The sequence below is a fragment of the Siniperca chuatsi genome, linkage group LG13 (genome assembly GCF_020085105.1).
Source record: "Siniperca chuatsi isolate FFG_IHB_CAS linkage group LG13, ASM2008510v1, whole genome shotgun sequence".
NCBI lineage: Eukaryota > Metazoa > Chordata > Actinopteri > Centrarchiformes > Sinipercidae > Siniperca > Siniperca chuatsi.
Window position 1 is genome coordinate 4,170,461 of NC_058054.1, and position 22,958 is coordinate 4,193,418.

The 22,958-nt window shown below is 37.7% G+C and overlaps 1 protein-coding gene across 2 annotated transcripts in view; it reads left to right on the forward strand.

The window, feature by feature from the left end:
* The first annotated feature begins 1,303 nt into the window (after positions 1-1,303).
* Positions 1,304-22,958, forward strand: part of LOC122886635 (receptor-type tyrosine-protein phosphatase N2-like) — a 227,269-nt gene continuing 205,614 nt past the window's right edge. For both annotated transcript variants that reach the window (XM_044219062.1, XM_044219063.1), the window contains exons 1-2: positions 1,304-1,970; positions 22,154-22,204. The gene's annotated coding sequence lies outside the window, so the exon portion shown is untranslated. The remainder of the gene's footprint in view (positions 1,971-22,153; positions 22,205-22,958) is intronic.

Sequence of the window (22,958 nt, forward strand, 5' to 3'; positions counted from 1 at the left end):
GAGCTTTAGAGGTGCTGGTAGGTGGATTTTGTTACCTTTAGACAGAGCCAGGCTAGCTGTTTCCCCCTGTTTCCAGTCTTTATGCTAAGCTAAGCTAACCAGCTGCCAGTGGTGTAAAGTAAATAAGTACATTTACTCAAGTACTGTACTTTTTGCAACAATACAATTTTGAGTTACTTGCACTACATTTATTTTATAATCACCAAATATGATGTATTATTATTGATAAAGATAAGACTTTATTGATCTCTTGGTGACATTTAAAAGCTACTCAGCAGCATAGTAACAAAAATTAGCTCCTCCTTTATCAGCTCTAAGTAGTGTACATATTAATGCATCAATAATTATAATTCAATAATACAATATATTTTATTCTGAAATGGTCCATTTTGCATATTGATTACTTTTCACTTTTTGTACCTGAAGTATATTTTGACGCTTATAGTTTTCTACTTTTACGTAAGTAAAATTTAGAATGCAGGACTTTTACAGTATTAGTACAGTACAGTATTGCAGTATTTTTTACACTGTGGTATTATTACTTTTACTTAAGTAAATGATCTGAGAGTACTTCTGCCACCGCTGCCGGCTGCTGTCTTCATATTTACTGCACAGTCAGAAGTGAATAAGCATATTTCCTAAAATGTCCAACTATTCCTTTGAAAAAAAAACCGTTTTGTTACATTTTCCTCAAAAACCATCTGCAAAAATACAACAAGTTACAAGTCATTTTCTGATATTAACTGGTTTTAGAAGAGTTTGCTTAAATATTTATAATAATTAATATTTATTTGAGGGCATTTTATCTCAAACTATTTTATTCAGGCAGTGACCCTGACGATTCATGACGACTGTTCCCTCCAGTTCAGCAGATATTTCTGTTTCTCAGCTATCAGATGAGAAATATCTTCCTTTGGTTCACCTGCCTTCAACTCAGAACATGAATCATTTCCGACAGCACCTGAAAGCAGCGCTACTGCTGAATCAGAGTGGGGCGCTCCGTGAATCCGTCAAGTCAGACTAAACAAGATTAAATCCGGATATTGACTGGATTTGACCTTCAGAATAAATGTTTAAAAATGCATAGTATGGGGCAGAACTCTCTGTAAAATGAAAAGATCACATAGTAGCCTATCATGAAGAAATGTTTGCACAACCATGTTCATGGATGGGCAAATTTGATCATAAACAGATCTCCAGTAAACTTTGTTAGGTGACAAAAACTTGTTAGGTCTAAGTCATAATTTAAAGCAACAAGACAGATGTAATTTATTGACCGCATACACCTTATTTAATTATATGTTTATTTTCATTTTCATGTGCATTACCTCAAGAACTCATGACACAAGCCACCACACAAATAAAAACATAAATTGAACGAAATATAAACACAAATCTTCTTAAAAGTCTTTCATTTAAGTTGTAGCATTACCTATACTGTGTTTGTCAAGTGGTTTTATTTAGAAAATTACCACATGAAAATGACATTTTGTGAATTTTATATAAATAAACGTTATTTACTGATTGAATCCACGTAGATTTTGTTCACTTCGGCCTTTGCATCTCACTTGTCCATACAATTTGCAGCGTACGGTCTTTTTCAGACGTTTATTTCGAAAATTCTCACCGGAAATACTGTATGTGCTCGTGCCTTGACGCTGTGAGAGCTCGAGCCTCCAGCAGCCTGCAACAGCAGCAGAAACGCCCTGCATCCTCTCTCCTCTCCTCCAACATCCATCCACCGCCCGTGTGTCCCGACTCTCCTCTGCTCCTCCAGCCGCGGAGGAGCCACTCTGAGCGGGAAGGAAGACGAACCAAACCTCGCTGGAAGAAATGGCCTTTTAGCACTTGAGAGAATAACCCAGAAGAGACATGGATCCTTTGCCTTTTTCCTTCCTCCACCACCTCCTCCTCCCTCCTCCTCTTCGCTTCCCTGAGCTGCGTCCCCGCTTCTGCTGACAGGAGATTCGGTGAGTAAATTAACGGATGATTATTCTCCTAACCGGAGCTGCATCCGTACTGTCTCCGGTCCTGTGGAGACCTCTTCAGAGCCATTTTGCAGACCGGAGGAGACTATTTTTGTTTCTGATCTGTGTCAATATTGTATCAGGAGCTGGTTCACCGCAGCTTCACCTGAGCTGAGGAAAAACAAACACAGTGGCCCTAATAAAGCAGAAAGATCCACTGCAGATGTACAAGTCCACATAGGAATATCATAGAAATAACAGAAGAGCAGCGTCAACTCACTACTGCGCACCGCGGAGACGCCACAAGTCCGAAAATAACAGGAAGGAGACAATACAGGGAAATTAGCCATTATTTTATTAAGAGGACCTACATCTGTTGTAACAACAGGCGTAATTAAAATAAAAAAATCTAAAAAATAAAAATATAATACAAACAATTTGCAAAGATTTTTTATTTTGTAAAATAATTCAAAGAAAGCAATACATAAAATTCGTGTAAATAACATATATGCAAAATAAATACAAATGAAACGTACAAAAGAAAATAGTAACAGACTGCTAATCAATATAAAAATAAAAAACAAAAATTAATGAAAATAAATTAAATAATAAAAGTAAAATAAAAAATAATAAAGAAATGAATTATTAAAAACAAATCATGAATTCCATTAATAAAGTGCAGACAAGATGAAAATAAACCCACATAATGAATACACAAATGAAATACACAAAACAAAACTTACTTTACAGGTGTACCAGAATACTAGTTGAAATACTAATGTTAAACTATTTATTTGATTAAAATAATATTACAATTAAAATTAATAAATAAATAATAAAAAAATAATTCAAGAAAACAATAGCTAAACATATAATATAAAATGAATAAAATAAACAAAATAAAATATAAAAATAACAATAATAAAAATAATAATATACAACAGTACCAAATATAAAAAAAATAAAATAAAAAAACTGTGCAGTGCTGGGTCTGTGTACACTCGCTTGTAAACAAAAACAGGCAGCAACCATCAGTGATAACATCAATGCAGAGCAATAAAATAAACAAGCTCATACATACACTCTCCAATTTCCAGCTCTGTGCTCCTGACAGAGGAGCTATTGATCGGAAATATAAAGGTGTGTGTGTGTGTGTGTGTGTGTGTGTGTGTGTGTAGACTGGAGACATTAATTTCTCTCATGCAAAGAATCTATAAATAGCTGATAAATAATATTCCCCCACTGATCCGGAGCCTGCAGGATGACTGATGCAGGGATGTGTTGTTGAAGATGGTGAGAGGAGGAGGAAGAGCAGGAAGAAGCTGGTGCTGAGAGGGAGGTGTGTGTGTGTGTGTGTGTGTGTGTGTGTGTGTGTCCAGACCCTCCTCCTCCTCTCTCCTTCAGATTACATAACCAGCATACAGAGAGTGTGGCAGCCCCACCACAGACTCAGCTGAGGAGACGAGCAGCAAAACAACAGAGTAGAAATATATCCTATAATATGTTCATCTACCTGTGCTGTTATTGAAGTATGTGGTTTTATGACCACATCTGTATACTAATCCTGCAATAACCCTACAGGGTCTTTTCGTTTATTGTACTGTTTTGACATTTCATTTATTGTTTCCTAAACAGTTTTTATCGTAAACATAATAAAAATATTATCTTGACTTAGTTGTAGCATTCTGCTTGTCTGCGTAATGCTTAAATACCTACAGCTTCTGTGGTAGTTACAGAAATGCAAATAGTGCATATAAAAAGTGGCAACACACTACAGTTTAGCTAATGTTGTGGTAATGGCTATATGTAGTGTGACCTACGAGGCTACCGTACTACGGCTCGATGTAAACAGGAAGAGGCTGAATTAAGGCGGAGCTCAAACTACTAATTTAATACTTAATTTCTTAAAAAAGAGTGGAATAGAGAAATACAAACACTTGACTAGCTACTAAGCCGGTCACTCATGAATCCCAGTGTTTTATTGGTTTTAGGGTGCTGTCTTCGGTGCCCTTTTTACTTGTGTTAGATGGAGGCGGGACCAGGAGGAAGTTCATGTTGGTCATTAGTGTGTATTGCATGGCTGGCGCCCAGAAAATACAAAAAAAGACTTGTTTATGCAGTTAATTTCATGCTGAATAACTTAATTGGATTGAAATGCTTAAAAAATATTGAATATATCTAAAAATATTTAATAATAATGTATTAAGCTTGCTGATTCTGAATTAAGCTTTGCGGCTGGTGGTGCGTGGTAGTCTGGCCTCTATTGTCCAGCCGCCACTGTCATACACGTGTGAGATAAGATTCACATCCTGCTGTTGGTTTCATGCCATCCTGCTGATGTGACAAGTGTAGCAATACGCCTAAAAAAGGCAAGGAAGAAGACCGCTAGCATGCAAACATGCTAACAATGCAGTATTTAAACCTGCAATAACTGATTTTTAGACCACTTGGGGGCAGCAGAAACAAGTTGATGTGGCAAACTTGTTAGCAAACAGATGCTTATTTACACATCCAGCAGTTACGTAGCAACATTTCCATTCATTTGGACTCGTGTTTGTGTCCACATGATGAATGTAAGTCCAATATTAAACTACAGTATATATTAATATATTCTCTTTTAGCTCTGTTTTTGGTCTCCACCAACTCCTGAGGGAAATATCTGGCTCATTAGCTGCTAGATGCTCCACTATGTTCACCAGCTGGTCTCTAACTGTGTCTGTCTGTTTGCTGCTGAGCAGGTAGTGGACAGTGGGTTTAAGAGCAGTGAACCGAAACAGTTGTAGTTTTGCAAAGGCTTTATGAGTGAGGAAACACACTCAAGACGTTTGTTAGGCCTCAAGGATACACACAATGCATTTTGTGAGAAACACTGAATGTAAACTTTATTTATAACCTTGCAACCTCTCTTGTAAGCATTAAAACAAAGAGTGATTTTCTCATCCCAGATTTTTTCTTTTAAAATAATATTTCAAGCTCTGAAAGGGTGGGGGGGGGGGTTGGAGGTTTGGTGGTTAATTGACAACAGCAACTTATTTCATGTTGAATTTATAATTTAACTCCCTTTGTCAGATAAATGTAGTGTTGGAGTAAAAAGTACAGTATTGGTAGAAGTAGAAAATGGAAATACTGAAGTAAAATACCTCAAAACTACACTGCAAAGCACAGTACTTGAGTAAGTGTACTTCGTTACTTCCCAACTCTGAATAAACATATACTGTATTAACACATACAGTAAATGACATCTAGAAAGAACAGCAAGTTCCTGTTGATACTTGGCCTCAATGCAAAATCTGCAAAATCGCATTAAGTAGCATCACCTTCAAGCGACGTTCTCTGTTTTGAGATCATTTTGACTTTCTTCATAAAAAACTTTTAACTTTAAGCATGGATTGTATAAACTGTGGAATGAGGTGAAAGTATCCCTATAAATATCTTACATTATTCCTTATGGGACCTGTATATTAACATTTTTAATCACAAATTACATTACACTGACCCTTTGCACATAATAGTCGTACAATATTTAAAACGTTCCTGTAACGTGCCTTTAGGGAGCCATAGTGAGAATATCACGACCTGTGTTACTGCTGGTCACCCATAATAGTCGCATAACATTGAAATATTGATGTAGTGTATTTCTAAGGTGCTGCAGTATTCAACAGTGACTTTACAGTGACCTTGTTACATTTCATAGTAGTTTTATCTCATATTGTATCTATACTAGAGAGTTAATATAGTTTTGTTCAGAAGAAGACGATCAAAATACCAAAAGCAACAGAATAAGGAGCAACGATTCTCTGACGTACGAAACCAATTAGAAATTCTCATAAAGAGTAGGCTATTGATGCTTGTGGTTGTTTTTCTTTTGCTGATCCCTGATTGGAGGTCATAGGTCAGTTTATGTGTCACATCTCTTCACAACACTCTGTGACACTGTGTAGTCTGTGGGTGATAATATTTTTAGGGCAAAAATGTGGCTTTTTAAAATGTGCAGAGAGTTTCAAAATGCAAAATGTGCTCCGGTGTTGTGCACAGGAAGGTGTGGAAGGAAATGTTACGAGCAAAGCACGCCAATTTCTTCATCTACTCCCACCGTCCGAGGAAGTGAAGACCTAGTGGATTAACTTTATTTTTGATGGAAGTGTCCCCACAACAACTGGAAAACACTTTGCGCACGACAAAACACGTGCGCAAAGTTCACCATTTTACTTCCGACTGCTAGGAGGGCCGTACAAAGCAGGATTTGCTTCAAAACTGAAGCTCAAGGATGGATCGATACTGACTTTAAACTTGGGAGCTGTAAATTTTTATGTTGCTTCACCGTTTATTTATTTTGCAGCCTGATAGCCTGTTGAACTCGGCGTTTGCATGTTGCTTTTTGTGGAACTTTGTACTGCACCGCTAACCTTAGCTCACCTGGCTTTGTTGTTACACGAAAGCCCCCCCTGCTCACGCCAGTGGTATGTCCCAACTGGTTTTCAAACTAACTGGTTCCTGAACGCGTCCACGTGTTGTGTTCATCTAACAGCAGATTACATTTCTTTTTTTGGTCGGTGGCTGTGATGTAGTGCTCAATTATACAAATCATATTCGCCGCAGTAGATATGAGATGCGACTTGAAAATCACCAGTAATATGTTTGCAAAAGTATGACGAGTCTGGTGACAGAGGCAGACCACAAGTGCTGCCGTATGTGTGTCTGTTGCTGCCGTATGTAAATGTACTTGATAGACAGGCCCGGAATCAGAAAGACTTTATTGATCCCCGAGGGGAAACTCTTTCGTTACAGCTGCTCACTGTCACGTCAGTGCACACAGGAATAGAAGTTCTAATAGAATACAAATAGAAATAATTATAAAATAAGTCCACAACGAGACAATTATTTCTAGTAAGAAATAAGAAATGTGCAAATCAAAATATAATACACTATAATACAGCTAAGATAAATAAAGTGAATATAAAGTACAAAAGCTAAAATCAGTGTAAGTACCAAAGTGGATTTACAGGTTGATAAGTATGTACGGTGTAATACAATGTAATAATATAAGTAATAAGTAATAGTGCATGAACTGTCAAGTTAAGTGTTGCAGATTAACCAGATTATTAGACGGTGGCTATTGCACAGCAGTAATATTAGTATTAATAAATATCAATAAACAGGGAATATTAAACTGAAAACAGAGTATATTGCACAATATTTCAAGTATTGCAGTGATGTTAATGATCCAGTGTCCATTATATGATATACTTCTGCCAAATAAATGCTGTTGAGATGCCTAATCCTGCCCCTTGTCTAACTCTGAGAATGAATCACATTACATTTACTAATTGACCTACTTTATGGGGCAGGCAGCTCCTCCTAAAACACATATATACCTCATTTTCATTCCTATTTGGAGCCAATAAACACGTAACGTTTTAATCATTTTTTCTTTCTTTCTTCCCTTACATTGCCACTCGAGTGAAAAGGGGTAGAATCATGTTTTGAGTGGAGTATCCCTTTTGTTTTTGTAATACCGTGATATAATACAGTCACCATAAAAAACAAATAAAATGCAAATAAAATACTGTAATATAAATTCAAGGTCATATTGCCCACCCCTACTACCTTCTCTGATCGATGGTGAACTAGTGCAAGATTGTAGTGATGCAGAGAAAGTGATGTGTGTGTTTTTAAATGAAATGACAAACCATGTTGTTGTCGTTCTTTATGTTTCTCAAATTTGCCATGATCTCCAAACAGCAGGTAGCACACGCTTGTTTACAATGGAAAAAATGTGAAATGATCTACTGCAAGGGTTTTTCACTTGCTTTCAGAAACGCAACATTTTAATAAACATTCAAATCATCAAATGGTTATTTAAAACTCCACTTGACATAATAGCAACTTGGTTCAATCAAACGTCATTCTTTTCTTCTAAGCCTACTAGAGGGTTTGAAGAAAGAAAGTTCAAAGACTAAATGAGTTAAGTGGAATATTTTTGCAGTGCAGTTACAGCAGACCTGTAGTATTCTACCACCCATCGTCCATCATCACTAATAGCTTCTCTTACACACCTTTTACGCTGGATTATTTGTGCTGGATGATGAAGTGGGAGCTCCAGCGCGCAGGGAACGCTGCCCAGTCGAAGCACTATGACTGTTTGGGTTTTCATTTTTTTCCTGCTGTGTGTTTTGGCAGCGAATCACAGCTCGGTTGAACAGGTGATACAAGCTTCAAAAGTACAATGTCCACCTTAAGAGGCCATCGGATGTGGAGGCTGAACCTTCAGTTGTATTTCTGCCAGAACAATTTACTGACAAGTTATTTGTGATTATGTTTTGTTTATGAAACAGGTTAGAATGATCTCCAAAGAGAACACGTCTCTTGCTTACAGGCCACTTAATGTGAATTTGCCTGTTTTTGGGACAAGTTGTGCTACATTGAAAATGGGTACATAATAAGAAATTGCCAGCAAGAATTCAGATGTTAATACAGTGTGCTTGTTCAGAAGTGGAAAGCAATGTTTACTAAAATTCTGTCTTTGTTTTGAGGTTCTGGTACTTTACTTGAGACTTTCTGCTTTTCTTCCACATTTCAGAGGGAAATATTGCGCTTTTTACTTTGCTCTATTTATCTGACAACTGGAGTTACTAGTTACTTTGTAGATTCAGATTTTTACATTTAACACGAGATAAGATCATAAAATATCCCTGCTATAGAGTAAAAACTCGTATTGCCAACGAATGTTTATTTCATAATCGATTAATCAGTCAACAATCGTTAAATCAATAAGATGTCAGAAAATAGATCAACAGTCCAAAACCCAAAGATGTTCAATTTATAATGATATAAAACAGAGAAAATCAGGAAATCCTCACATTTGAGAAGCTGGAACCAGTGAATCTTTGATATTTTTGCTCTATAAAATGACTTAAATGATTAATTGATTATCATCAATTGTTGTCAATTGACTAATTAATCCAAAACTAAAGTCATAGCTGAAGCAATTAGTTGTAATTAGTTACATGTGAATTTATTACATGTATTTCTGGTGAAATTTCATGTCTTATGTGAAACCATGAATTTCAAACATGCCTTTTTCTGCTATTTTGGAGATATACCTCCAGTTTTGGGGATTTCATTCATTTCATTCATTCAAGTTCAAATTTTAATTATTGATGTGCTGATATGTACCAGTTGCATGTTAATGCGGCAATAATTTAACAGTGAAAGAAGCCATTCTTCACTATGAGTACTTTCACTTTTGATACATAAGTACATTATACTGCTAATACTTGTCTGAATTCAGGAGCATTTTAATATCATGTGTATATTGAACAACCCTCTGATTTACAAATGAGGTTGCAGCCAGACACTGTTTATTCTAATAAGTATTTAGCTGTAATGCCTGTTTTGTCATTCAGTTTGCATATGGCAGGCATCACATAGCCTATTGTGTATAAAATAACTTTTTAAATAACATTTCTTAGTAATGATGAGTGACTTCAGTTGCTCTTTATTGATTGTCTCTGTGTGTGGTCTCGTCAGCTGCTGTTTGTCCATACAGTGATTTATGTTTATTGTGCTTGTCGTCTCAGTGTGTTTTCATTGTAAAGCCTCTATGTGAGCCAGATTTCCCCTCCTGAGATTTGAACCGCAGACTGTGCTCAGTTCAAGTCTCCTAATCATTAACCTGGACCTGGAGAAGGTCGCAGCTGGTTTGCCTGGTGTGACCGTAGCCATGGCAACGCTCATTAACATTTTATTCATGCTGATTGGTTGGTCGGGGCAGGGCTGCAGAGCTGCTGAGGTGCTTTCCTGTAACAGTGCAGTAATACATGTGGACACGGGACGTGGACAGAGGCAGGTGTGAGAGAGCTGTTATGTCATCCCATAATGTCAACTTTGCTTTTTTTTTTCTTTTGGTTTCTCTGTTCTTGTTTTTCATTGTACCAAAAGCTGGAATCAAATGTCTGGTCCAGGAGTATCATGAGTCCAGTTTCACAGTTTTACGTCATCATAAAGGCCGTCAATTTTTTATACAAGATAGATCATCCAATATTGATCTAGATGACAGAGCTCCTGCAGAATATTGGTTTATTGTGTATGAATTAAGCATATTTGGGTCATAGTGGCAGATTTCAAACAAATTTTGTAGTCCAAAACAAAGCTGCTGCTTTTAACCGTTTCTGTTCAACTACAAAAATAATACACAATACTGGAGACGCAGTAAGTCTCTGGCTGTTTTGTATGTACTTGTTACCAGTTATGTTTATCATCAAACCTCACCCGTCAGTAGTTATCTAGAATTATAAATGACAGTTTAATAAATAGTAATACTGAACAGGAGGATGTAAAAGGCTGTTAACTCAGGGTTAGTTGGTTTGTTAGTCAGAAAACTTTATTCTCAACATGTAGCCTAGCTGTTGTAGTGTAAAATTGTGGGTTGATATTAATAAGGGCAAAAGACAGCAAGCTAACGTTAACCAGATATGGATTAAATAGTTAATAAACAATGGGTGCTATCGTCTTTCGCAGTGATGCTGTGTCAGTTTAAGTATAGGGGATGATGCTGCTGAAGCTCTAATCGATTTCCAAATTCAGTCCAATAAAGTTCTACTGTTTTTATGGTGGAATTTGAAATGGTTCATTCTTTACACAGTAAGTTCCCGATCCAGAGAGTGCGGTTTGTGTTTACTAGGCAGTTAGATACTAAGAAAAACTGTATACGAAGAAAAACATGCTGAAAAGAGATTTTTGTTTCCAAATTAAAACATTATAGAAACACTTGGAAGAATATAATTCTAACTATTTTCTAAAGCCATCACATCTCATCCTTGGTCTCTTCCCAGTTTTAATGATGAGATGTATTTACGTAAGAATAACGAGACTTATTCTTTGATAGTTTCTGATTTAAATCTAAATTTGACAAATGACCATTTTAGGTCTTGTACTGCTGCTTATGTTAGGACAACATTGAAAAAACAAGAAGTTTGGCTTCTTTTGTTAAATGAAAAAAGGGGAGTTTAGCATCAGTACTGAAACTTAGGTTTCTTTTTGGCACTATGGAAACATTTCCAACAATACCAAGCCCTCATTTTTGCAGAGTACATTTGACATATACAAAACCCTTGCATGGATTTTGCTGTGATGATGGAAATCACTCAAAGAGCAAAGGGGATCTTCTCCGGTTTCCTGCTGTGAGAGGATCCCTGTGAAAAACTGAAGATTAATGAGGATTCAGAAAAAACACATAGTGATTATAAACCTGACATCATCCTGTGGTGAACTCCAGCTGTAACTAATTGCCGTTACATTTGTCGGTGTTTGCTATATTGATCAATTGGCTGCACTGACTTGACATTACTCAATAAACTGATCGATCTGGATCAATGTTTATTGAGTGCAGAAAGTGCGATGAAACACCCGTCACCCTTAGTGCTGCCCTGCTTCTGCTTTGTTCCTACCGGCTGCGGGCTGCTGTTTCTGGCTGTGTTGATTGATATCTCCTCCTGTCCTGGTTTCTTCTCACCGTGCAGGTGAACGCACATCTGTTCTGAGTATTTATCTCAGTGAATTGTGTCTGTTTGGCCCTGCGGGGGTTTATTGTGCTGCTTGCTCAACCTCTTAATGCTGTTTGGATTTACCGGAGAGCTCCCAGTCAGCTCCTGGACATTTGTGGCTTTCAACAGTTTGATGTCTTAATAGAAATGAGTTTTGTTTTTACCTGAGAATTGATCGATCACACGTTAACATCAAAAGCTTACACTTACCTTACACTTACTTTTACCTACCTTTTACTTGCAATATCACCCAACTCACTTAAACCCATCAGCGTATTTTCACATACCCCTCACGCAGACCTCCATCTTTGGTTGTTGCATCTGAAACAGACAGTCTCGCCTCCTGAAGCTTGATTCAAAGATAATTGTAGTTTATTACAACTTAGGTTCTTAAACAAGTTACATTTACTACAAAACATATCAGCATGTGCAATTTAGTTGAATTTATGAATTTAATTTATGGGAAACAGGGTAGTACAAGTGACATCTCTCCCAGTCTTTCCATTGAATTCAGTGGTGGAAAGTAACTACATACATTTACTGTAGTACTGTACTTAAGTACATTTTGACATACTTGTACTTTACTTGAGTATTTCCATTTTATGCTACTTTATACTTCTCTTCCATTACATTTCAGAAGGAAATATTGTACTTTTTGCTACATTTATTTGACAGAGTTACTAGTTAGTGTTTACATAAAAAAAAAACACATGATATGCTTATATGATATGATGCGGTATTATACTACTAATCTACTCAGTAGTATATAAAGTATCTACAATTGGCTCCACATTGACAAACTACAACATTAAAGTGCTCTTACATGTATTCGTTAGTGATACAAACAGAATAACAGAATATTGTATAATAATATAACACTTAGAAAGGAGCCATTCTACTACTTTAAATACATTTTGCTGAATACATGTACTTTTTCAGGACTCTTACTTGTAATGGAGTATTTTTAGACAATGGTATTTCTTCTTTTACTTTACTTAAAGGATCTGAGGACTTCTTCCACCACTGTTTGTTACAAAATTGGTCTTTTTTCTCTTTTTTTTTTTTACAGCCAACAATGTAAATAACACTTCAAAGCTGAAAGAGTGTGGACACCCTGCCAACTTTGAAACCAAAACTATGCCCTTGCTTGCCATAGTTGTGTGCCTACAGTTTGCCTGTGCAATGAGGGATTATTACTAACGTTTCAGGTGCACTTGCTTTCTCAAAATGTTAGTGAAAGTTATATTTTTCAAGCAAAAGTGTTAGGGTATGGTGTTATTCAAGCTTAACCAAAACCTTTGTCTTTAACACAAGTTATATTACATGCAAACAAAAAATAATGTTCACATGATTTACGCCCACAACGTCTAATTAAAAACTTTTGTAGAAAAACACAACACCGAACTACAATTGATTTACTGTATAAGAACGTAACTTTGACTGTTTGTTGGAAAAATTAAAAATCCACAGTCTATACAGTACACTCAGCACATAATGAAGGCAGCCAGCATCTGAGAGCTACAGTAAAAGAGAGCTCTGAATACAAAGCACTGCTTCTTCATTCGGCCAGATGGATGGATCACTGGCTTTGAACAATCAGGGGAAGAGAGGAAGAGAGGAGGATGAGAGGAAAGGGATAAAAGGATGAGGGAGGAGGTGATGGAGGCGGTTGTTTTGTCGCGGCAGGAGACAGAGGAGGGGAAGACAAAGGGAGATTATCGCCAATTTAAGCAGGGCTGTTCACACACACCTCTTAATTGAGAAATGGATTTCCCCCGCTCTACTGCGACGAAATAAAAATGATCAAATGCTGCCTTTGCTTCCAAATCCTTCCTTTGTGTTCGTCTAAATTGTCAGGTGGCATGTTGTCGTGATTGATCATTTCTCTCAGAGCTGAGGCTCAAACAAATTGGATTGTTGTCATCATAAAAACAAAGGAAACATTGAAGGAATGGTACACTAGAGAAAACACGTCTCCTACACACACATATAGATAGACAGCACATAGACTGCCAACTAGGAAAGCCCTTTCTGATCAGCCATGGGAAAAACTTGAAAGTGAGTCAGCCTTTAATTGAACTAAAAACAAAATACAAAGACAGGGAAAGCTTTTAAAAGGCCCAGCCCTTTTTCCGTCAGTCTGCGACCCCGACTTGTTATCAACTGTCCCGAGATGTAAACACGCCCACAGAGATAACATTGTGTGGTAGTGAAGGTTAGAGCTGAATGCTGAATTAAAATGATGCAAGTCATTTGTTGTAAACCAGACAGAAGGCCACTCTTCTGTGCTGACATATAATGAGACGGAGACAGGGACAGAGGCCAAGGATGGAGACTGAACTAAACTTAATATCTTGCTTACTTTTCATTTGTTGTCTCTGGCCGGATGTTAAAAAGGCACCTAATACAACCTAATACATAGACAGAAAATAGCACTGTAATACCAATAATCAATGCCACAGTATCACTAGTATACCACATGGTAATTAGCTACAATCAATATGAATACCAGCTACACAATTTGGAGAGTTATGTCATTTTTCTCTCCATTCCAAAACTAAAAGCAATAGTTTAATAAATGGTGTTTATCTGCTCTAATGTATGCTGCTAACGTTAGCATGCCTGGCCAACTAGCTTACTGCCTACAGTAGGCTAGTGTAACCCAGCGTTAGGCCTACTTATATAGCCATTGACTAGCACGTCATTAGTTAACCAAGTTATTTTGTAGGATTACTTCTCAGGTGAAATTAGAAAAAGCTTTGTTCAAGACACGTCCTCTATGTGGGAGCCAGCCCTGGATGCCATATCAGAGTTTAAGCTAACGTTAGCGCCTTTGTCCTGGTCTTTATTGGATTTGAGAATGTATACACTCCAGCAACTGTAGTAACCCTAGTACTTATCTTAAAGCATTTTCTCTTTTGAATTCACTTCAGCCCCATTAGGTTACATGTGGGATTTTTTTCAGCCTTGATGATGTGGAAATATGGATTGTTCCTTGTATTTCGCTGAGGTTACATCCTATAAACCATCCACTACTGCATAATCACTACAGGAAAAGAGAGAAAGCCTGGCTTTGTTCATGTATAGTGAAAAAACTGTCAGCATGTGGATGGTAGAAATGCATTTTACACATGTATTTTGAGGGTACATGTCTTTAACGTATGTAAAGAAACATATAACTGTATTTTGAATTTTCATATATTATAGAATATGATTATGGGCCATTTGTCATTTTCAAGCTACACATGGACGAATATACCCAAAAGTTTATATGGCCAATTAAATCATTGGCTTTATTTTTCAAGGTGACCGCTCTCAGTTTAATCATTGGCCCTCTCCCTTGGGAGCAGCAGGTGTCTGATGCAAACAGGCAGTTGGCATCCTGGGAAATGTAGTGCCTTTTTTGTCAGCAAGCGCAGCATGTGATGGCCCTGCCAGGAGGCATTAAAGGCCACAGCCTGGACGCTGCTCTTTGCTCACAGGGTGAAGCTGATTGAAATTCTGTTCCTCCCGCATCGCCGGCTTGGCGTCGGTCCACAGTGCAATACTGCAACCTATTTCACAGTCTGCTGGTGTGGAGTGATGAAACCAGACAGCAAAAACTCACGGTGGCAGCATAAGTCCAAAAGTAGCATGCAGAGCCATCTTCCATATCCTCCACTTCTAACTGGCTCTTATCTGGAAGTGAAATGAAAAAAAAAAATCTCTAATTTACTTATTTTTCCTTAAATCCTCTTTATAACACGTCATGGGGTCACCGTAAAGTTTTTTTAAAGGAACTTTGGCTCCACTTAGGCAATTAGAATCTACAGTTTATTATCTAATACATTCATAATAATAATAATAACTATAACAACCGCGGGGTTGTTGCCTTATTTGAGATGGCATCCGGTTGAATCCTTGACTGACGATACATCGTTTAAAAAGCACAAAGCTCCACAACTCTATCTGTGTAAACCATTATGAGATCCCAATATCACTTTAACAACAGTTGCTTATTATGTAACAAGAGTGCATACATAATCCAACAGTTAAAATTAAAAACAAAACAAAGGCAGGAAAAAATTACTGTTCGTGCGTCTGTAACTTTGTTGTAATTCTGACTTTTTGATAGTAAACTTCAAAGAGTTCCCTTTTAGAAGAGACCAAGAACAAAAAGTTTCAAGAACTTTTTTATTTTGGGTCATTTTTCGGCTTTGTGCACAAAAAGGGGGTGCTTGTTAAAAATAGCAGATATGGACAGTAAAAGAAACTATGCAGTACAGTAATACAAGTGCATTTAATAATAAAATAGATGCCACTAAACATAAAATAAAATCTATAAAACATCAAATAACAGCTTTCATTAAAGGATATTTCAAATGTGTGACAAAATTTTCGCTGCATGAAAATAAAATAAATCTAATTGAATTAACCTGCTGCTTTGATCGCTTCACTTAAAGAACTGTTTTATTTTATTGGATGTAAATATTAATTTTTGTGTGCGTTTAAAATTAGATATTGAATGTCAGCAAACATTTTTTGCCAAAATGTGTGTATATAATTTTGTTTTCAAATGTTATGATTCCCTTTCAGTTGTAAGCCTCTGCGTATTCCTTTTCTTGCTTGTATATTTTTGCTCTTATTATGCTGTTTTGGAGAAATTGGCCCAAACGCCGCATGAACGCCCCAAAGCTGCTGTAATGAAGCCCTGACTCTTTTTGAACAGGGTTTCTGTGTCACATGTTTCTGCTTTTAACAAGACTGCGTCTGCTGTAAACTACTGTGATGATGTTTTCCACAGAGATGTAAACAAATACGGCCTCGGGTGATTCCCCCTTTAATTACAACCAAAACAGAAACATAATGAATATCCAGCTAACATGACACAAGCTTAACGCAAATGACTTCACTCTGATATGTCTTCTTTCGAGTAAAACTGCATCCTGGGTAAAGAGAAACGAGGTTGCTCAAAGCTTGAAAGCATGTGCAGATCAAGTGGCTGCTGTTGATTTTGGTTGGAGGCAGGAATCTGAGTTCAAAACAAGTGTGTTTTTGGTAATTTATGCAGCTTTATGAGTGTTTGCTGCTTTGTTTTGATTTATTTGGCAATGTAACCTTTGGTGGCGAAACATTCAAGCAAATACGACAATGTAAAAAGTGAATTTTCTGTAATTATCCAAGAGAATAAAGTCAATTGTGAAACACAAGTAAGATTGGTTCCACCTAATTACAGGAAACATCGTTAATGTTATTAGCAACACCTGCGTGTTTGCTGTGAAAACGGGCTATATGTTGCTTTTCCAAGTTAGTATTAGGTATCCCAAACAGGGTTATGCTAGAGCAAATAATATTTTAATTACATTTTTATAAATAATATTGTTCTGTAGTACAAGGGCTAACAAGCTGTACACTGTAATACAGTAACAATTCTGCTTGTCTCCTACATGAATCATCATCTGGTGAGTTTTTGCTCAGGACATGTAGCTTTAGCCTCAGTGTCTTAGCATTATATCGTGTACAGTATGTAAGTATTGTGTGCATATTTAAGACCCTTTTACATGTTTTTTGTTGTAAGATGGGTCAGCTGCAAACATTAAACTGAAAAGCTTGAGATGGAGTTTTCAACCATCTCACAGAGGTAGCGTTCATAAGTTAGCTAGCTACAGCTGATAAAATCTGATGACATTTCAGCCGTCAAAACGGACAGTTGTCGGCAAATTCTGAGTGGTAAATCTGCTGCTGCATATACCCCCTGAACGGAAAGATAGTAGGTCAGTAGATGTAGTAGCAGTAGTTGTAGTAGTAGAAGTAGTCATGGTAGAAGTAGGTCATAGCGAAGAGTCAGGTAAAGGTGGAGCTAATTTCAACTACTTTATATTCTGCAGGGTACCTTAGTCCATAATAATACTTCATAATGTATGTATTAATAATCGGAGTCTGCGTAGTAACTAATAACTAAAGTTGTAGTGGGTAAAAAGTACAATATTGGCTTCCAAAATGGAGTGGAGTAGTATAAAGTAGCATAAAATACTCAAGTAAAGTACCTCAAAATTGTACTTAAGTACACTACTTGATTACTGTGTTGTACTTCATATGGATACTGTTTGACTGGTGATACATTGTTTATGTATATCTAAATGTTCAATATAAATGTTGTTATGTTGATAAAACACTTAAAATGAGCGTCATTAACTTTCCTTTCAAAAGTGTTTGGCAATGCAAATGTGTATCATAAATTGTAGGAAGCAGAATTAGAAAAAAAATCTGAAAAGCCATTTCTCTAAAAATACAAAAAACAGCCCAAAATGCAAGAGCTGATGTCTTATTAAACCATTTAGTCTCATATTCCAGTCTTAAAATAGAAGGGCCAACACTGTATCGCAGGGTAAAACTGATAAGTATTTCTTTAACATGAGAATTGGTGTTATATTTAAATCATCACTTCAACCTAATGACGATAATAATGATTAACTTTCCTTTCAAAGGTATTTGGCAATGCAGATGTGTTGTATATAATTATAATTTGTAGGAAGCAGAATTGGAAAAAAAATTGAAAAGCCACCTCTTTAAAATCTCTAACCTAGTAGGACAACAAGGGACCAAGGAACATTTAAGAAGCTCCCTGTCAGTCTGTTTGTGTGGTTGTGAGTACATAAAAAATACAACATAAAGCCATCTTTTGTTCACACCAAAGAAAAGAAAGCAATACTGTTGCCGTGATCACCTCCTAAAAGCTGCAGAAGCAGGTTTGTAACAGAAAAGTCATCGGCTGGAGGAATCTGGGCAGCAGAAGTAGATGAATAATGAGCCCTACCCTGCTTTGGTCTAAAGCTGCTGATGCTGAGGTGCTCTTGAATTGCTCCAAAACTGTTACAGTCAAGCTGCTCGTTGCCCAAAAGCAGTTTTTGTGGTAAGCTCCCAGGTGTGAATGTTTAGCAAACCCTTCCCTGGAAAGTTGAAGATTGAAAAAGATATGATACCACAAAATGAAAACAGGAGCTCACAGAGAGTAAATGGTGGAGGGTGATGGGAGAGAGATGAGGGGAGGTAATCGCTGGCACTCTTTGATCCCTGGAAGGCAGAGAGGGAGCAAGTGTTGTCATGGTTACAGCATGCATACATCATTTTGCTAGTTTCAGCCGGCACCCTGCCTGCTACAGTCCCTGGGGTATTTCCCTAATGTGTTTGTGTGTGTGCGTGTGTGTGTGTGTGTGTGTGTGTGTGTGTGTGTGTGTGTGTTTACACCCACCTGCATACATTATTATTTCAGTTCATTGTTAATAATATCATTGGTACATGTTTATCTAGATGAACATTTTAAACTGATAATTTATTAATGCCAGAAGTATTAGATAAAGCATCAGCAGTAGCAGTCCTCGCAGCAATATTAGTAATGGAAGTACTTGTAGTAGTACTAGAGTAGTAGGGGTACTAGGAAATTTACTGAATTAAAGTATTGGCAGAAGTGGTAGAAGTAGTAGTATTAGTAGTAGCAGTAGTCACTTAATAGCAGTGGTAATTGTAGTAATACCTGTAATAGTAGTAGCACAGGCAGTAGTAGGACTAAGTAGATTAGTAGAGCAGTAGCAGTAGTAGTAGTAGAAGTATTTTAGTAGGTATAGCAGTGGCAGTAGTAGAAGTAGGAGTTTAGTAGATAGTAGTAGTAGTAATAGTAGGACTACTAACAGTGATAGTTTAGTAGTATTAGTAGTAGTTTTAGTAGAAGTGATAGAAGTAGATTAGTAGATGTAGTAGGAGTGGCAGTAGTAGGAATAATAGTTATAGTAGAAGTAGGTCAGTAGATGTAGCAGTAGTAACAGTAGTAGCAGTAGCTGTAGTAGCTGTAGTAGTAGAAGTAGTCTCGGTAGAAGTAGATTGGTAGCTGTAGCAGCAGTTGTAGTAGTAGAAGTAATCTTAGTGGAAGTAGTAGAAGTAGATCGTAATAGTAGTAGGACTAGTAGTAGTGGTAGTTCTTGTAGAAGTGATAGGTTAGTAGATGTCCTAGTAGTTGATGTAGTAGTAGTCGTAGTAGAACCCAGGCTAACCTCAGCGACCTTCTCCACACAGCCACAATCAGACATGATCAGTTCTGCACACTGGAGGGTTCTTATTGCAGCTGCAGGAAGCACATGTACTGCACATGGTTTGCACCTGCTTAGCAACTGTTGTCTGTTTCTCTCCTTCTTCAGCACTTTTGTCTCCATGATGGATTGTTTAATTAATTTAGATTTTATCAATGCATCAATTTTCATGTAATTTTCCATCTAATGCTGATTTACCAAATTGACCTTAAGTCTCCAGAAGTTTAAGAACTGGTGCTTATCTCGTGAATCCAAGTCCCAGCTTTGCAGACAGAACACTAATTAAAAACCTGAAAGTGACACTCTGCTTGGTCCTGATCCAGCCCGGCACAGAGAGACAGGCCAGCTGCTGCCTAACCAATCAAATGGGCTAAACTATGATACTGTAAATCCTGTTTGGGTTTGTGCATATGAAAGGAAAGAACATTATGTTTCTCTGTTGAACCTGAGTGCCACTCTTACCTGCTATAACCCCCTGCAAAAGGACAAACAAACAACCACCCCCATTCCCTAAATCTACAGCAGGATTTAACTTGTTTTATATGAGCCAGACAGACAGAGTGTTTATAAGTGCTAAATGCTGCCAGATCTCCTGTAAGCGGAAAATAATAAAATATGGCTGCCTCCCCTCTTCTCCCAGAGGAGCACTGAAGGAGCCAGTTTGATGCATCCCCATCAACCCAGTGTTAACTCCGGATAACTGCAAGCATTTACTGTCCACGGCTGACAAATATAGCAATACAAAAACAGTCCAAATTTGGTAGAAAGTACTTTTTATAGTGAGGTCTGTTATCCAGAGTAAGGCGGACTTTGTTTCTGGAAAGACATATTCCCGTTGATTTCTGTATAATGGCCCTGCACACACTGACAGATCAGTTGTTCAGGTTGATTATGTCACCAAATCTATGTATAAGAATGATGAAGGTGTAAGTTTTTCCTGTCCAGCGTCCGAAATTAACACCCGTTTGGCGCGTAAATCTTGGAAGGCTTACACTAGCGGGTAAATGTTTGTACCAAAATTGTCATGTTATAGCAAACTAAGCTGAGAGTCTCTGCTGAGAGTTTGACACACACACACACACACACACTGCCATATGTGTTTTTACTTGCGTCTAAACAGTGCCGCGAAAGTGACCATCTCGAGCGCTCCTAGTTTGGCGATTTGAGTGGAAATTTTGCTCTGGCCTCTTCTTTAAGTTTGTATTCAACATAATACCTCATTATCTCAATGAAATGTCCTGAACCTAATGTATAGATTTTTTCATCTACCAGTCCCCTTGGCCGGTGAGTCAAAAAGTTAATTTCGGACACTGGTCCTGTCCCAACAGATGCAACAAAACTAATAGGATATTGAGGGAGATGTACATGTCTACAGTCTTACAGTCTAAGATAGCAAATAAGTGAAAACACCTGTGGTGGGGTATTATGGGGGTGTAGGGCCTCCATAACTCCACTGTACTAAGGTGGCAACAGAAATCTTTTTAAAACCTGGGCAAATTAAACCAAAACTATCTGCATGGCTACAATTCGAGGTTTAGAGGTAGGTGATAAAATCATTTTGTTAATAAATTGGTTGAACCAACCTTTGTTGTGACTTTTTAAGCTCCAACTCAGTGCTTTGAAGTAGAGAGGGCTAAATACAAGATAATTTACTGTGTGTAACAGTGAAATAACTAGAAGAGTGCAGATCTCCGCCAGGCCTGGTATCACCAAATGGTGATAGCCCTTACGTAACGTATTTAACTTACGTCACGTACTTAACGTAACCTAACTGACGTAACTAGCGTACTTATTTAACCCAAACCATGATCTTTTCCTAAACCTAACCAAGTAGTTTTGGTGCCTAAACCTAGCCAAACTGTGACTGTTTCGCAACCACGGCTGCGTTCAACCCCGACAAAATGTAGCAAAGCGTTTATTTAAACGGAAACAGTGGTGCATTGAACACTCAGTTGAAGTACGTAGGCGTACTGCACTGCACTGCCTTTTTACTACGGTGGTGTTTATATACATGTCGCTGCCAACTGGGTAACACCTCTGACACACCCACCAAACGAGAGAAAACATACCTCAAAGCCCGTTGCCCAGCGTTTTCAGGAAACATGTCGTTCAACCTGGAAACCATAGCAAAACGGTGCACGTTTTCAGATTGAACATTGCTACCATGACGACGAAGGTCACCTGAAAAAGGAGGTTTTTCAAAAATTGTGAATCACCGCAACCACGAGAGGTCCTTGAGCATACTGTCATAATTGTGCACAAAAAACATTCGGCTGAAGGGTCCAGTAGTATATGAGATTAGCCGTGGACAGATACACACACACACACACACACACACACACACACAATGCATTATAACCTCATCAGACTGTTCACTTTGACTGAGAACACACCTGAATTAATTTACAGCCACAATGCTAACTTTTCAGCTAACTCTCTATGTTTCTACTGCTACTGTATATGTATTATTTATTTAACAGTAAATATGCTGGAAATGTGTGATTCAGTTACAAAACCTGCCTGTGTAATCTTGTTACGTGCTAACCAGTGTGTTGTTATTGTGTGTCTCTTCAAACAGGTTGCCTTTTTGAGAGCGAGCTGTGTTCTCCATATGAGATCTGTGTCAACGGTAAGATGTCCAGCACACACACACAAACACACAAACATGTTTAAAGCTTTATTGAGCTGACCAATTACATTACAAGTATTTAGGAGTGTTACAGAACAGATCATGAGAGATATCATGTTTGTTCACAGTTACATCTCTTGGTAACACGCATAGACTGTATATAAAGATGGACGACGTGTCTCCACTTCCTCCCACTGCACAAACATGAAGCCAAAATATTCCGGTGACGCCTAACTAATTAGAACCAAACTTATCAGAAAAATGAACACTTGAACAAACATCAGCATGATAAGAACTACCTAAAATGACAGAAACCATCTCTGGGAAAAATTTATTCCACGTGTACTTCGAGCTTTGAGTCTTTAGTTTGGCTCATGTCCCATCCGCTAACATGGAGGGAGCGGGGTTTATGACCAATACTGCAGCGAGCCACCGTCATATCGTCCATCCTTATATACGGTCTATGGTTACACAACTCCGACAGCAGTAGCAATGAAACCAACAATACAGTCAGACCATTTATAAGCGTTACATCCCTCTCATTAGGGAACCTCTTTTAAGACTGTAGACCGTATTTTGAAAGCAGTAGTCCAAGGGATTCATGTGTGCTGTGCAAAATGCTCTGTTCTTAAAAAATGCTCAAATTGGGAGCATAAAGGGTCCGCAGAGGAAACAAAGTTAGTCGTTTCTTATTGCAATTTGGTGTAGAGTATTTTTCTGTTCATGATTCGGGAGCGTTCGAATATAAATGCTG